Consider the following 16,281-nt stretch of genomic DNA (forward strand, 5'->3'; position numbering starts at 1 on the left):
ACCGAATCGAATAGAAAACAATCGAATCGAATCGAATCGAATAGAAAAGAATCTAATTGAATCGAATCAAATCGAATAGAAAAGAATCGAATCGAATCGAATCAAATAGAAAAGAATCGAACGAATCAAATAGAATTGAATAGAAAAGAATCGAATCGAATAGAATAGAATAGAAAAGAATCGAATCAAATCGAGTAGCATAGATAGAAAAGAATCGAATCGAAACGAATAGAAAAGAATAGAATCGAATCGAATAGAAAAGAATCAAATCGAATAAAATCGAATAGAAAAGAATCGAATCACATCGAATTGAATCGAATAGATTTGAATCGAGTTGAATCGAATCGAATAGAAAAGAATCGAATCAAATCGAATTGAATAGAAAAGAATAGAATAGAATAGAATAGAATAGAATAGAAAAGAATCAAATCGAATCGAATCGAATAGAAAAGAATTGGTTTGAATCAAATAGAAAAGAATCGATTCGAATCGAATAGAAGAGAATATAATAGAATAGAAAAGAATCGAATCGAATAAAATAGAATGTAATAGAATCGAATCGAAACGAATCGAAGAGAATAGAAAGGAATCGGATTGAATCGAATTTAATCGAAAGGAATCAAATTGAATCGAATCGAATGAAATAGAAAAGAATCGATTCGAATCGAATAGAATAGAAGAGAATATAGTAAAATAGAAAGAAACGAATCGAATTGAATAGAAAAGAATCTAATTGAATCGAATCGAATTGAATAGAAAAGAATAGAATCGAATCGAATTTAATCGAAAGGAATCAAATCAAATCGAATCAAAGTGAATCGAATAGAAAAGAATAGAATCGAATGGAATAGAAAAGAATCGAATTGCATCGAATTAAATCGAATAGAATAGAAAAGAATTGAATCAAATCGAATAGAATAGAATAGAATAGAATAGAATAGAAAGAATAGAAAAGAATCGAGTTGAATTGAATCGAATAGAAAGGAATTGAATCGAATCGAATTGAGTAGAAAAGACTCAAATCGAATCGAATCGAAGAGAAAAGAATAGAATACAATAGAAAGGAAAATAATTGAATAGAATAGAATAGAAAAGAATCGAATTGAATCGAATAGAATAAAAAGAATCGAATTGAATCGAATCGAATAGAAAGGAATTGAATTTAATCGAATTGAATAGAAAAGAATCAAATCGAATAGAATCGAATCAAGTAGAAAAGAATAGAATAGAAAAGAATCGAATCGAATAGAAAAGATTTGAATCGAATCGAATCAATTGAATAGAATAGAAAAGAATCGAATCCAATCGAATTGATTTGAATAGAAAAGATTCGAATCGAATCGAATCAATTGAATAGAAAAGAATCAAATCGAATCCAACTGAATCGATCAAATAGAAAAGAATCGAATCAAATCGTATCGAATAGAATCGAATAGAGTAGAAGAGAATTGAATCGAGTCGAATAGCATCCCACAGAATAGAAAAGAATCGAATTAATACGAATCGAACCGAATAGAAAAGAATTGATTTGAATCAAATTGAATAGAATAGAAAAGAATCGAATCCAATCAAATCGAATCAAATAGAATAGAAATGAATCAAATCTAATCGAGTCGAATCGAATAGAATAGAAAAGAAACGAATTGAATTGAATAGAAAAGAATCAAATAGAATAGAAAAGAATCGAATCGAATCGAATAGAAATGATTCGAAATGAATCGAATAGAAAAGAATCGAGTCGAATCAAATAGAAAAGAATCGAATCAAATCAAATAGAAAAGATTTGAATCGAATCGAATAGAAAAGAATCGAATCGAATCTAATCGAAAAGAACAGAATCAAATCGAATTGAATAGAAAAAAATCGAATCAAATAGAAAAGAATAGAATAGAAAGAATAGAAAAGAATCAAATCTAATTGAATCAAATCGAATAGAAAAGAATCGTATCGAATCGAATAGAAAAGAATAGATTCGAATCGAATAGAAGAGAATATAGTAGAATAGAAAAGAATCGAATCAAATAGAATAGAATAGAAAAGAATCGAATAGAAACAAATCGAAGAGAATAGAAAAGAATCCAATCAAATCGAATCAAAAAGAATCAAATCGAATCAATAGAAAAGAATCGAATCTAATCGAAACGAATGGAATAGAAACGAATCGAATCAAATTGAATTGAATCGAATAGAATAGAAAAGAATCGAATCGAATGGAATCACATAGAATAGAAAATAGAATCGAATCAAATAGAAAAGAATAAAATCGAATTGAATCGAAAAGAATTGACTCGAATCGAATAGAAAGGAATCGAATGGCATCGAATCGAATCTAATAGAATCGAATCAAATTGAATCGAATCGAATAGAAAAGAATCGAATTGAATGGAATCGAATCAAATAGAAAAGAATCGAATCGAATCGAATTGAATTGAATCAACTCGAATAGAAAAGAATCGAATCGAATCGCGAGGAGTAGAAAAGAATTGAATCGAACAGAAAGAATTGAATCGATTCGAATAAAAGAAACAAATCGAATCGAATCGAATCGAATTGAATCGAATCAAATAGAAAAGAATCAAATCGAATCGAATGGAATAGAATACAAAAGAATCGAATCAAATCAAATAGAAAAGAATCGAATCGAATTGAATTGAATCGAATAGAAAAGAATCAAACAAATCGAATCAAATAGAATAGTAAAGAATCGAATCAAATCGAATCGAATAGAAAAGAATAGAATAGAATAGAATAGAATAGAAAATAATCAAATTGAATCGAATCGAATGGAAAAGAATCTAATCGAATTGAATAGAAAAGAATCGATTCGAATCGAACAGAATAGAAGAGAATATAGTAGAATAGAAAAGAATCGAATCGAATTGAATAGAATAGGAAATAGTCGAATCGAAATGAAACGAAGAGATAGAAAAGAATCAAATCTAATTGAATCGAATCGAATAGAAAAGAATTGAATCGAGTCGAATTTAATTGAAAGGAATCAAATCGAATCGAATCAAATCTAATTGAATCAAATCGAATAGAAAAGAATCGTATAGCAATCATGAATCGAATAGCAAAGAATCGAATCTAATGGAATAGAAAAGAATAGAATCGAATAGAATCAAATTGAATCGAATCGAATAGAAAAGAATCGAATCGAATGGAATGGAATAGAATACAAAAGAATCGAATCTAATGGAATAGAAAAGAATCGAATCGCATTGAATAAAATCGAATAGAATAGAAAAGAATCGAATAGAAAAGAATAGAATAGAATAGAAAATCGAATCGAATAAAAAAGAAAGGAATTGAATCGAATCGAATAGAAAAGAATCAAATTGAATCGAATCGAATAGAAAAGAATCGAATCAAATAGAATAAAATAGAATAGAAAAGAATCGAATCGAATAGAATAAAATCGAATAGCATAGAAAAGTATCGAATCGAATCGAATAGAATAGAAATGAATCAAATCGAATCAAATCGAATAGAAAAGAACCAAATCGAATCAAATCGAATGAATCGAATAGAAAAGAATTGAATCGAATATAATCAAATAGAAAAGAATCGAATCCAATAGAATTGAATAGAAAAGAATCGAATCGAATCAAATTAAATTGAATCTAATAGAATAGAAAAGAATCGAATCAAATTGAATCGAATAGAAAAGAATCGAATCGAAATGAATCAAATACAATCAAATCAAATTGAATCGAATCGAATAGAAAAGATTCAAATCAAATCGAATCGAATAGAAAAGAATCGATTCGAATCGAATAGAATAGAAGAGAATATAGTAGAATAAAAAAGAATCGAATCGAATTGAATAGAATAGAAAATAATCGAATTGAAACGAATTGAAGAAAATAGAAAAGAATCTAATAGAATCGAATTGAATCAAATAGAAAAGAATCGAATCTAAAGGAATAGAAAAGAATCGAATGGCATCGAATAAAACCGAATTAAATAGAAGAGAATCGAATAGAAAAGAATTGAATAGAAAAGAATAGAAAAGAATTGAATCGAATCCAATAGAGAGGAATTGAATCGAATTGAATTGAATAGAAAAGAATCAAATCAAATCGAATCGAATCAAATAGAAAATAATCGAATGGAATCGAATCGAATAGAAAAGAATCGAATCGAAACGAATCAAATAGAATTGAATCGAATTGAGTTGAATCGAATTGAATAGAAAAGAATTGAATCAAATTGAATGGAATAGAAAAGAATAGAATAGAAAAGAATCAAATCGAATTGAATTGAATGGAAAAGAATCGAATTGAATAGAATAAAAAAGGATCGATTCGAAACGAATAAAATAAAAGAGAATAGAGTAGAATAGAAAAGAATCAAATCAAATCGAGTCGAATAGAAAATAATTGAATCGAAACGAGTCGAAGAGAATAGAAAAGAATCAAATCGAATCGAATTGAATAGAATAGAAAAGAATCGAATCGAATAGAAATCAATAGAAAAAAATTGAATCGAATAGAATCAAATAGAATAGGATGGAAAAGAATCGAATCGAAAAGAATTGCATCATATCGAATTGAATAGAATCGAATAGAAAAGAATCAAATCGAATAGAATAGAATAGAAAAGAATCAAATCGAATAAAAACGAAATGAATCGAATAGAAAAGACTCGAATCGAATCTAATAGAAAAGAATCAAACAAATCGAATCAAGTCGAATAGTAAAGAATCGAATCAAATCGAATCGAATAGAAAAGAATCGAATCGAATAGAAAAGAATCAAATCAAATTGAAACAAATAGAAAAGAATAGAATAGAATAGAAAAGAATCAAATCGAATCTAATCGAATGGAAAAGAATCGAATCAAATCGAATAGAAAAGAATCAATTTGAATTGAATAGAATACAAGAGAATATAGGAGAATAGAAAAGAATCGAATCGAATGGAACAGAAAATAATCGAATCAAAACGAATCGAAAAGAATAGAAAATAATCAAATCTAATTGAATCGAATCGAATAGAAAAGAATCGAATCGAGTCGAATTTAATTGAAAGGAATGAAATCGAATCGAATAAAATTGAATCGAATAGGAAAGAATCGAATCTAATGGAATAGAAAAGAATCGAATCGCATCAAATAAAATCTAATAGAATTGAAAAGAATAGAATAGAATAGAATCGAAAAGTAAGGAATTGAATCGAATTGAATTGAATAGAAAAGAATCAAATCGAATTGAATCGAATCGAATAGAAAAGAATCGAATCTAATCGAATCGAATAGAAAAGAATCGAATCGAAACGAATCGAAAAGAATTGAAAAGAATCAAATCGAATCGAAAAAAATCGAATTGAATCAAATCGAATCGAAAGGAATAGAAGCGAATCGAATCAAATTGAATAGAAAAAATCAAATGGAATCGAAAAGAATCAGTTGAAACCAATCGAATCGAAAAGACTCGAAGCAAAATGAATCGAACCGAATGGAATAGAATCGAATCAAAAAGAATCGAATCTAATCGAACCAAAAAGAATCGAAAAGAATCGAATCGAATCACATCGAAAAGAATCGAATCAAATCGAATTGATTCGAATAAAATAATCGAAATGAATCGAATCGAATCGAAAGGAATTGAATCGAAAGGATCAAATCGAATCGAAAAAATCGAATCAAATCGAATGAAATCGAAAGAATAGAATCGAAAAGAATTGAATCGAATCGAATTGAAGTGAATCGAAAAGAAAAGAATCGAATCGACTCGAATCGGAAAGAATCGAATCGAATTGAAAAGAATCAAATTGAATCGAAAAGAATTGAATCGAATCAAAAAGAATCGAATCAAATTGAATCGAATCGGACAGAAAAGAATTGAATCAACTCGAATCGAAAAGAATCGATTCGAATTGAAAAGATTCAAATCCATAGGAAAAGAATAGAATCGATTCGAATAGAATCAAATCGAATCGAATCGAAAAGAATCGAATCGAACTGAAAGAATCGGATGGAATTGAATAGAAAAGAATTGAAAATAATGGAATCAATTCGAATCGATTCAAATCAAATAATCGAAAAGAATCAAAACAAATCGAAAGGAATCGAATCAAATCAAATTGAAAAGAATCGAATCGAAAGGAATGAACGGAATCAAAAAGAATCAAATCGAATCGAAAAGATTCAAATTGAATCGAAAAGAATGGAATCAATTCGCATCGATTCAAATAGAATAATCAAAAAGAATCGAATCAAATCGAAAGGAATTGAATCGAAAAGAAAGAATCGAATCGACTCGAATCGTTAAGAATTGAAACGAATCGAATCGAATGGGAAAGAATAGAAAAATCGAAAAGAATTGAATTGAATCGAATCTAAAAGAATTGAATCAAATAAAAAAGAATCGAATCAAATTGAATCGAATTGAATAGAAAAGAATTGAATCAACTCGAATTGAAAAGAATCGATTCGAATTGAAAAGATTTGAATCCAAAGGAAAAGAATCGAATCGAATCTAATAGAATTGTATCTAATAAAAAAATCAAATCGAATCCAATCAAATTGAATTGAAAAGAATCGAATTGAATCGCATCGAAAAAAATCGAATCAAATCGAATCGATTCGAATAAAATAATCGAAATGAATCGAATCAAAAGGAATCGAATTGAAAAGAATCGAATCAAAGCGAAAAGAATTGAATCGAATCGCATCGAAACGTAGCAAAAAGAATCCAAAAGAATGGAATCGAATTGAAAAGAATTGAATCGAATACAATCAAGTCGAATTGAATCGAAAAGAATCGAATAGAAGGATCGAATCGAATCGATTCGAATTGAAAAAATCTAATCGAATCGAATTAAATAGAAAAAAATCAAATCGAATTGAAAAGAATCGAATCAAATCAAATCGAAAAGAATAGAATCGAATCGAATCGATTCGAATAGAAAAGAATCGACTCAAATCGAATTCAATAGAATAGAATAGAATAAATCGAATCCAAAAATCGAATCAAAAAGAATCAAATCGAAAGAATGGAATCGAATCGAATCAAATCAAATCGAATCGAAAAGAATCGAATTGAATCGAAAAGAATCGAATTGAATAAAAAAATTCGAGTCGAATCGAATCGAGAAGAATCGAATTGAATCAAAAAGAATCGAATAGTATCAAAATGAATCTAATCGAAAAGAATCAAATGGAATAGAAAAGAATCGAATTCTATCGAAGAGAATCGAATCAAGTTGAAATGAATTGAATCGAAAAGAAAAGAATAGAATCGACTCTAATCGAAAAGAATCAAGAATTGAATCGAATAAAAAATAATCGAATCAAAACGAAAAGAATAGAATCGAATAGAATAGAAATTTATCGCATCGACTTGGATCGAAAAGAATTGAATCGAATCGAAAAGAATTGAGTCGAATCGAATCGAAATGAATCGAATCGTATCAAAATGAATCGAACCGAATCAAATGGAAAAGAATAGAATGGAATCGAAAAGAATCTAATTGTATCAAAAAGATTCGAATTGAATTGAATCGAAAAGAAAAGAATTGAATCGACTCGAATCGAAAAGAATTGCAAAGAATTGAATCGAATCGAAAAGAATCGAATCAAAACGAAAAGAATCGAATCGACTCGAATATAAAATTATCGCATTGCCTTGAATCGAAATGATTCGAAAAGAATCGAATCGACTCGAATAGAAAAGAATCGAATCGACTTGAATCAAAAAGAATCGAATTGAATGAAAAGAATCGAATTGAAAAGAATCGAATCGAATCAAAAGAATGGAATCAAATCGAAAAGAATAAATCAAAAAGATTCGAATCAAAAGAATCGAATCGATTCGAATCGAATTGAAAGAATCCAAAAGAATCAAATCCAAAAGAATCGAATTGAATCAAATATAATTAAATTGAAAAGAATCGAATCGAATCGACTTGAGAAGAATCGAATCGAATCGAAAAGAATCGAATCGAATCAAATCGGAAAGAATCGAATCAAATGGAATCGAATTGAATCGAAAAGAATCAAATCAAATCATTCGAATCGAATAGATAAGAATCGAAAAGAATCGAAAAGAATTGAAAAGAATCAAATCGAATCGAAAAGAATTGAATCAAATTGAATCGAATGGAATCAAATCGAATCAAATCAAATTGAATCGAAAAAAATCGAATGGAATAGAAAAGAATCGAGTCGAAACGAATCGAATCAAAAAGAATCGAAGCAAATCGAATCGAACCGAATGGAATAGAATCAAATCAAAAAGAATCGAATCTAATCGAACCGAAAAGAATCGAAAAGAATCGAATCGAATCTTATCGAAAAGAATCAAATCAAATCGAATCGATTCAAATAAAATAATCGAAATGAATCGAATTGAATCGAAAAGAATCGAATCGAATTGAAAAGAATTGAATCGAATCGCATCGAAACGTATTGAAAAGAATCCAAAAGAATGGAATCGAATCGAAAAGAATCGGATTGAATAGAGTCGAGTGGAATCGAATTGAAAAGAATCGAATCGAAAGGATCGTATCGAGTCGAATCGAAAAAATCGAATTGAATCGAATTAAATCGAAAAGAATCGAAAAGAATCGAATCGAATCGAATTGAAGTGAATCGAAAACAAAAGAATAGAATCGACTCGAATCGTTAAGAATCGAATTGAAAAGAATCGAATCGAATCGAATTGTAAAGAATGGAATCGAATCAAAAAGAATCGAATCAAATTGAATCGAATAGAAAAGAATTGTATCAACTAGAATCAAAAAGAATCTATTCAAATTGAAAAGATTCGAATCCATAGGAAAAGAATGGAATCGATTCAAATCGAATCGAAAAGAATTGTATTGAATCAAAATCAAATCGAATTGAATCGAGTTGAATCGAAAAGAATCGAATCAAATCAAATCGAAAAGAATAGAATCGAATCAAATCGATTCGAATCGAAAATAATCGACTTGAATCGAATTCAATCGAATAGAAGAGAATAGAATAGAATCGAATCCAAAAATCGAATCGAAAAGAATCAATTCAAAAGAATCAAATCGAATCGAATCAATTCGAGTCTAATCAAAAGAATGGAAAAGAATTGAATAGAAAAGAATCGAATTGAATCGAATCGAAAAAAATTGAAAAGAATCGAATCGAAAAGAATCGAATCGAATTGAAAAGAATCGAATCGTATCAAAACGAATCGAATTGAAAAGAATTGAATGGAATCGAATTGTATCGAAAAGAATTGAATCGAATTGAATCGAAAAAGGAATCAAATAGACTCGAATCGAAAAGAATCGCAAAGAATTGAATCGAATAGAAAAGAATCGAATTGATTCGAATAGAAAAGAATCGAATAAAAAAGAATTGACTTGAATCAAAAAGAATCGAATCGAACGAAAAGAATTGAATTGAAAGGATCGAATCAAATCGAATGGAATCGAAAAAATCGAATCAAATCGAATTCAATTGAAAAAAATTGAAATGAATCGAAAAGAATCGAATTGAATTGAATCGAAAAGAAGAATCGAATCGACTCGAATCGTTAAGAATCGAAAAGAATCGAATCGAATTGAAAAGAATTGAAACGAATCGAATCAAAAAGAATCGAATCGAATCAAAAAGAACCGAATCAAATCGAATCGAATAGAAAAGAATTGAATCAACTCGAATCAAAAAGAATCGATAAGAATCGAAAAGATTTGAATCCAAAGGAAAAGAATTGAATAGACTCGAATAGAATCAAATCGAAAAGAATTGTATTGGATCGAAAAAAATAAAATAAAATCGAATTGAATCAAATTGAAAAGAATCGAATAGAATCGAATCTAAAAGAATCAAATCGAATCAAATCAAATCGAAAAGATTCGAATCAAATGGAATCGAATAGAAAAGAATCAAATCGAAAAGAATCGAAAAGAATCCAATCGAATCGAAAAGAATAGAATCGAATCGAAAGGAATAGAATCGAATTGAATCAAATTGAATGGAAAAAATCGAATGGAATCGAAAAGAATCGAGTTGAAACGAATCGAATCGAAAATAATCGAAGCAAATCGAATCGAACCGAATGGAATAGAATCGAATAAAAAAGAATCGAATCTAATCAAACTGCAAAGAATCGAATCGAATTGTATTGAAAAGAATCGAATCAAATCAAATCGATTCAAATAAAATAATCGAAATGAATTGAATCGAATCGAAAGGAATCGAATCGAAAAGAATCGAATCGAATCGAAAAGAATTTAATCGAATCGCATTGAAACGTATCGAAAAGAAACCAAAAGAATGGAATCGATCGAAAAGAATCGGATCAAATAGAGTCGAGTCGAATCGAATAAAAAAGAATCGAATCAAAAGGATCGAATCGAATCGAGTCAAATCGAATCAAAAAATCGAATTAAATCGAAAAGAATCGAATTGAAAAGAATCGAATTGAATCTAATTGAATTGAATCGAAAAGAATTGAATCGAATCGTTAAGAATTGAAAAGAATCAAATCGAATTGAAAAGAATCGAATTGAATCAAAAAGAATCTAATTGAATCGAAAAGAATCGAATCAAATCGAATCGAATCAAATCGAAAAGAATTGAATCAACTTGAATCAAAAAGAATCGTTTTGAATTGAAAAGATTTGAATCCAAAGGAAAAGAATTGAATCGATTCGAATAGAATCGAATCGAATCGAAAAGAATTATATCGAATTGAAAAAAATCAAATTGAATTGAATCGAATTGAATAGAAAAATCGGATCGAATCGAAACGAATAGAATCGAACCGAAAAGAATCGAATCGAATCAAATCAAAAAGAATAGAATCTAATCGAATCGATTCGAATCGAAAATAATCGACTTGAATCGAATTCAATTGAATAGAAGAGAATAGAATTGAATAGAATCCAAAAATCGAATCGAAAAGAATTGAATCGAATCGGAAAAAATCGAATCGAATCGAACCGAAATAATCGAATTGAATCGAAAATATTCCAATTGAATCGAAATGAATGGAATCAATTCGAATCGATTCAAATAGAATAATCAAAAGAATCGAAACAAATCGAAAGGAATCAAATCGAATCGAAACGAATGGAATTGAAAGGATCTAACTGAATCAAAAAGAATCGAATCGAATCGAAAAGATTCAAATTGAATCGAAAATAATGGAATCAATTCGAATCGATTCAAATCGAATAATTGTAAAGAATAGAATCAAATTGAAAGGAATCGAATCCAATTGAATCGGAAAGAATCGAATTGAAAGGGTCAAACCGAATTGAATCAAATCGAATTGAATCATAAAGAATCGAATCGAATTGAATCGAATCAAATTGATAAGAATCGACTCAAATTGAACCCAGTCAAATAGAATAGAAAGGAATTGAATCGAATCGAATAGAAAAGAATCTAATCAAATCTAAGCAAATCGAAAAGAACAGAAAAGAATCGTATCGAATCGAATAGAAAATAATCAACTCGAATCGAAAAGAATCAAAAAGAATCGAATCGAATTGAATGGAAAAGAATCAAATAGAAAAATCGAATCGAATCCAATCAAGAATCAATGAAAAGAATCCAATCAAATCGGAAAGAATCGAATCGAATCGAATCGAATAAAAAATAATCGAATTGAACCGAAAGAATCGAATTGAATCAAAAAGAATTGAAAAGAATGGAATCAATTCAAATCGATTCAAATCGAAAAATCGAAAAGAATCGAATCAAGTCGAAAGGAATCGAATCGAATCGAATCGGAAAGAATCGAATCGAAAGGATCGAACGAAATCGAATCGACTCGAATCGAATCGAAAAGAATCAAATCGAATCGAATCAATAAGAATCGACTCGAATCGAAATGAGTCGAATAGAATAGAAAAGAATCGAATCGAATAGAAAAGAATTAATCGAATCTAAGCAAATCGAATAGAAAAGAAAAGAATCATATTGAATCGAATAGAAAAGAATCGAATCGACTTGAATTGAAAAGAATTGAAAAGAATCGAATCGAATCGAAAAGAATCGAATCAAAAAATCGAATCGAATCCAATCAAAAAGCAATGAAAAGAATCGAATCGAATAGGAAAGAATCGAATTGAAAAGAATCAAATCGAATCAGAAAGAATCGAATCGAATCGAATCGAAAAGAATCGAATTGAACCGAAAGAATTCAATTGAATCCAAAATATTTGAATTGAATCGAAATGAGTGGAATCAATTCGAATGATTCAAATCGAATAATCGAAAAGAATCAAAACAAATGGAAAGGAATCGAATCGAATCAAATCGAAAAGATTCGAATTGAATAGAAAAGAATGGAATCAATTCGCATCGATTCAAATAGAATAATCGAAAAGAATTGAATCAAATCAAAAGGAATCGTATCGAATGGAATCGAAAAGAATCAAATCGAAAGGATCGAAAAGAATCGAATCGAATCAAAAATAATCGAATTCTATCGAAAAGAATCGAATCGAAAAGAATCAAATCGAAAGAATAAATCTATTTGAATGAAAACGTAAGAATCCAAAAGAATCAAATCAAATCAAGAAGAATTGAATTGAATCAAATTGAATAGAATCGAACCGAATTGAATCGAATCGAATAGAAAAGAATTGAATCGTATCAAATCAAATCAAGTCGAAGAGAATCGAATTGAACGGAATCGAATCAAATCGAATAGAAAAGAATCGAATCGAATCAAATCGAAAAGTATCAAATAAATCGACAAGAATTGAATCGAATCAAATCGAAAAGACTCAAATCGAATCGAAAAGAATTGAATGGAATTGAAACGATTCAAAAAAATCAAATTGAATCAAATTGAAAAGAATGGAATCAAAAGAATTAAATAGATTCGAATCAAAATGTAAGAATCCGAAAGAATCGAATTGAAGAGAATCGAAATGAATTGAATCGAATCAAATCAAAAAGAATCAAATAGAATTGAATCGAATCGAACCAAATCGAATCGAATCGAAAAGAATTGAATCAAATCAAATCGAATCGAATAGAAAAGAATCGATCTAATCGAATCAAAAAGAATCGAATCGAATTGTAACAGATCGAATCGAAAAGAATCGAATTGAATAGAAAAGATTCGAATCAAAGCGAAAAGAATGGAATCAATTCTAATCGATTCAAATCGAATAATCGAATCAAATCGAAAGGAATCGTATTGAATCGAATAGAAAAGAATCGAATGGATCGAACTGAAACGAAAAGAATCAAATCGAATTGAAAAGAATCGAATTGAATCGAAAAGAATCTAATAGAATCAACTCTAAAGGAAAAGAATCGACTCGAATTGAATCAAATCAAATAGAATAGAAAAGAATCGAATTGAATCGAATCGAAAAGAATCGAATCGAATCGAAAAGAATTGAATCGAATCGAAAAGATTCAAATCAAATCAAATCGAATCGAATAGAAAAGAATCGAATCGAAAAGAATCGAAAAAAATTGAAAAGAATCAAATCGAATTGAAAAGAATCGAATCGAATCGAAAGGAATAGAATCGAATCGAATCAAATTGAGTCAAAAAAGATTGAATGGAATAAAGAAGAATCGAATCGAAACGAATCGATTCAAAAAGAATCGAAGCGAATCAAATCGAACCGAATGGAATAGAATCGAATGGAAAAGAATCGAATCAAATCGAACCGAAAAGAATTGTAAGAATTGAATCGTTTAGAAAATAATCGAATCAAATCGAATCGATTTGAATAAAATAATTGAAATGAATCGAATTGAATTGAAAGGAATCAAATCGAAAAGATTCAAATTGAATAGAAAAGAATCGAATCGAAAAGAATCGAGTCAAATCGAATCGAAAAGATTCGAATCAAACCAAATCGAATAGAAAAGAATCGAATCAAAAAGAATTGAAAAGAATTGAAAAGAATCAAATCGAATAGAAAAGAATCGAATCAAATTGAAAAGAATCGAATGGAATCGAATAGAAAATTATCGCATAGCCTTGATTCGAAAAGAATCGAAAAGATTCGAATCGACTTGAATAGAAAAGAATCGAAAAGGATCGAATCAAACGAAAAGAATCGAATGGAATCGAAAAGAATCAAATCAAATTGCAAAGAATCAAATCGAAGAGAATCGAATCGAAAGAATTGAATCGATTTGAGTCGAATTGAAAGAATCCAAAAGAATCGAGTCCAAAAGAATAGAATTGAATCAAATCAAATTGAATCAACAAGAATTGAATCGAATCGAAAAGAATCGAATCGAATCAAATCGAATTGAATCGAATAGAAAAGAATCGAAACGAAAAGAATTGAAAAGAATTGAAAAGAATCAAATCGAATCGAAAAGAATCGAATCAAATCGAAAGGAATAGAATCGAATAGAAAAAATTGAATCGAAAAAAATCGAATGGAATCGAAAAGAATCGAGTCAAAACGAATCGAATAGAAAAGAATCGAAGGGAATCGAATTGAACCGAATGGAATAGAACCGAACCAAAAAGAATCATAAGAATCGAATCGAATCGTTTCGAAAAGAATCGAATCAAATCGAATCGATTTGAATAAAATAATCGAAATGAATCGAATTGAATCAAAAGGAATCGAATCATAAAGAATCGTATCGAATCGAAAAGAATTGAATCGAATCGCATTGAAACGTATCAAAAAGAATGGAATAGAATCGAAAAGAATCGGATCGAATAGAGTCGAATCGAATCGAAAAGAATCAAATCGAAAAGAATCGAAAAGAATTGAAAAGAATCAAATCGAATCGAAAAGAATCGAATCGAAAGGAATAGAATCGAATCGAAAAGAAATCGAATCGAATAGAAAAGAATCGAAACAAAAAGAATCGAAAAGAATTGAAAAGAATCAAATCGAATCGAAAAGAATTGAATCGAATAGAAAAGAATTGAATCGAATCGAAAGGGATAGAATCGAATCGAATCAAATTGAATCGAAAAAAATCGAATGAGGGATCCCTGGGTGGTGCAGCGGTTTGGCGCCTGCCTTTGGCCCAGGGTACGATCCTGGAGACCCGGGATCGAATCCCACATCGGGCTCCCAGTACATGAAGCCTGCTTCTGCCTCTGCCTGTGTCTCTGTCTCTGTCTCTCTCTCTCTGTGTGACTATCATAAATAAATAAAAAGAAAAAAAAAGAAAAAAAGAAAAAAATCGAATGGAATAAAAAAGAATCGAGTCGAAATGAATTGAACCGAAAAGAATCGAAGTGAATCAAATCGAACTGAATGGAATAGAATCGAATGGAAAAGAATCGAATCAAATCGAACCGAAAAGAATCGTAAGAATCGAATCGAATCATTTAGAAAATAATCAAATCAAATCAAATTGACTTGAATAAAATAATTGAAATGAATCGAATTGAATCGAAAGGAATCGAATCGAAAAGAATCGAATCGAATTGAAAAGAATCTAATCGAATCGAAAAGAATCGAATCGAATCGAAAAGATTCAAATCAAATCGAATAGAAAAGAATCGAATCGAATCGAATTGAAAAGAATCGAATCAAATCGAAAATATTCGAATCAAACTCAATCAAATCGAATAGAAAACAATCGAATCAAAAAGAATTGAAAAGAATCAAATCGAATAGAAAAGAATTGAATCGAAAAGAATCGAATGGAATCGAATAGAAAATTATCGCATCACCTTGATTCGAAAAGAATCGAAAAGATTCGAATCGACTTGAATAGAAAAGAATCGAATCAACTCGAATAGAAAAGAGTCGAAAAGGATTGAATCGAACGAAAAGAATCGAATGGAATCGAAAATAATCGAATCAAATCGAAAAGAATCAAATAAAAAAGAATCGAATTGAAAGAATTGAATCGATTTGAGTCGAATCGAAAGAATCCAAAAGAATCGAATCCAAAAGAATAGAATTGAATCGAATCGAATTGAATCGATAAGAATTGAATTGAGGGATCCCCGGGTGGTGCAGCGGTTTAAGCGCCTGCCTTTGGCCCAGGGCGTGATCCTGGAGACCCGGGATCGAATCCCACAATGGGCTCCTGGTGCATGGAGCCTGCTTCTCCCTCTGCCTGTGTCTCTGCCTCTCTCTCTCTGTGTGACTATCATAAATAAATAAAAATTTAAAAAAAAGAATTGAATTGAATCGAAAAGAATCAAATCGAATCAAATAAAAAAGAATCGAATCAAATTGAATCGAATCGAATAGAAAAGAATCGAATAGAAAAGAATTGAAAAGAATCAAATTGAATCGAAAAGAATCAAATCAAATCGAAAGGAACAGAATCGAATCGAAAAAATTGAATCGAAAAAAATCGAATGGAATCGAAAAGAATCGAGTC

This window comes from Canis lupus, chromosome 21, assembly GCF_048164855.1.
Source record: "Canis lupus baileyi chromosome 21, mCanLup2.hap1, whole genome shotgun sequence".
NCBI classification, from domain to species: domain Eukaryota; kingdom Metazoa; phylum Chordata; class Mammalia; order Carnivora; family Canidae; genus Canis; species Canis lupus.